The sequence below is a fragment of the Galeopterus variegatus genome, unplaced genomic scaffold, assembly GCF_000696425.1.
Source record: "Galeopterus variegatus unplaced genomic scaffold, G_variegatus-3.0.2 Scaffold912, whole genome shotgun sequence".
Lineage (NCBI taxonomy): Eukaryota > Metazoa > Chordata > Mammalia > Dermoptera > Cynocephalidae > Galeopterus > Galeopterus variegatus.
Window position 1 is genome coordinate 48,788 of NW_007727023.1, and position 2,132 is coordinate 50,919.

Sequence of the window (2,132 nt, forward strand, 5' to 3'; positions counted from 1 at the left end):
TAACACCAATGTTACAGTAATGCTTTTGCTGCCATAGCCCAAATGTATAAAATCTTCTGGTTGTTATGGCCAACGTGTCTGACGGGTAAAAGAAATTTGCCCACGAGAACCGGGTGATTGGAAAAGGGAAAAAGTTTATTTCTGGCAGCCAGGGCTACGCAGGCCAATCGAAGTGCGAAGCCCCGAGTTCAAACCTCGCGCAGCTTTTATTTTTAGCTAGGCGGGAATTTTTCACACCTCACACAATCTAGCCAATGCAAGCAAGCCAGCAATACATAAGCTAATTTTGTGGGTAGCCCTGTAGCCCCTCCTCACCCTGGATTCCCCATAGGGACTTTTCAGGCTAAAATGGCAGAGCTGCCTAAAATGGCGTTGGTTACGCTTCTCTGTTTATTCCCCCCATTTATTTTAGCAAGTGATTTGTACAGAAGCAGAAAGCATATGTTAAGGTCAGTAGGGGTTGGGGCATCCCTTAACATGGTGAAACTCTTGTGATGATTCAAATCTTGGAATAATTTCCAGAAGAAGAAAAGAGCTAAGAAGACAAAAACCTTGCTGTAATGCAATAAATGTGAATTAATCCATATAGAGTAACAGATCAAATGCATTAATCCCATCCTGGGGAATATGCCACATACATTTGTTTATTACAAAGAGATAATTTAGTGTATTGCTGTTCCCTCAAGGCATACGGTCAGCTGACTTCACTAAGGGCATTGGGGGCTCACCAGTTACTCAGCTGGTTAGAGCGCCACCTTGTAACTCCAAAGTCAAGGGCTCAGATCTCTGTACCTGCCAGCTGCCAAATAAATAAATAAAGGCATTGGGAACACAACCTGTATTAACGATTTAAAGGAAAAAAACTAAATAAGGGTTTTCATACTTGTATTATTCTTATCAAAGCATTTCTTGTGGACACAGAAAAAAGTCTAATTAAATTTCCTTCTGACATTCAATTATGGATTCATCGTGCATATATGGCTTCATCCGGATCTCCATGTCTTAATGTCATCACTATCACTATTAATCAATGCTTAATTTGGTACCCTGAATGTTAGGCAAATGAAAGCAAAATAAAACATAAAATATGGTATATATATTCTGATTTTAACTACATACAAATATCCTTTAAATAATAACTACAGAAAAAATTCACCAAAATTATAATGGTTTTGTTAGAGGTGATAAGATTGTAAGTAGTTCTCTCTTCAAATTATCCATAATTTTATACAATGTCTCCATTTTTAAAGCATACATTTCTTTAAAAAAAATTCTAATTTCTAAACACTACTAGGAGAAAAATTAGCATTAAAAATCCCCCAAAGGAAGAAAGCGATATGTTAATATTTATTTTAAAATTACATTTAGTCCATACGTTTTACACAGAATATGTGTGAGAAAGCCAGAATGCACCAGTTTCACGGGCAAGTGAAAGTCAGCAAATTTAAATCAAAATTTAAAACGCTCATCGATTCTGAAAGTAATTTAAAAATCAAGTCAAAGCATGTTCTTAGTTTGAGGCCCGGAATTAGCTCTAGAACTGATGCAATCTGAAACCAGAGCCAATAAGTGTTTACCAAAGTCTTTGTCCCAAAGGGACAGGCTTTTCTAATTCTCCAGAAGTGACGCTGTTTGGGATGCCTTGAGATTTTAGCTATGGTAGCAAGTACAAGGACAGACGTTAAATTCATTTTGACGTATTTTTCCTTTCCAGCAAAAATGAAACCTAAGTACTTTTTCACAATAGAGCAATTTGTAATGAATCCCTCTTCTACTGAAGGGTTTAATTAGCTTCTCCTGCGTTTGCTCCTCTTTCCTGGGAATCACAACATAAGCAGGAAGTTCGTACCTCTGGGGCTTATTCATTGCAGAATGGAAAAAATTAAGCTGTGGATATTCTCAAGAATGATTTAGAGAGAAAAGATCATTGATTTATTATACTCCCCTCATCTTCTCCAGAAGGCTAATAATAAAGTGACTGCACAAGCTGTACTCCACCCCAGCAATATAAACATTTCTTTGCCCATGTTTGACTAGAAGTCTGCTTGTGAGCTCTGAATTGGCTTTTACCACACACTAGAGCCAGCACCCAGAAGCAAAGATCACCTTAAACCTCTCTTAACACCTGCTGA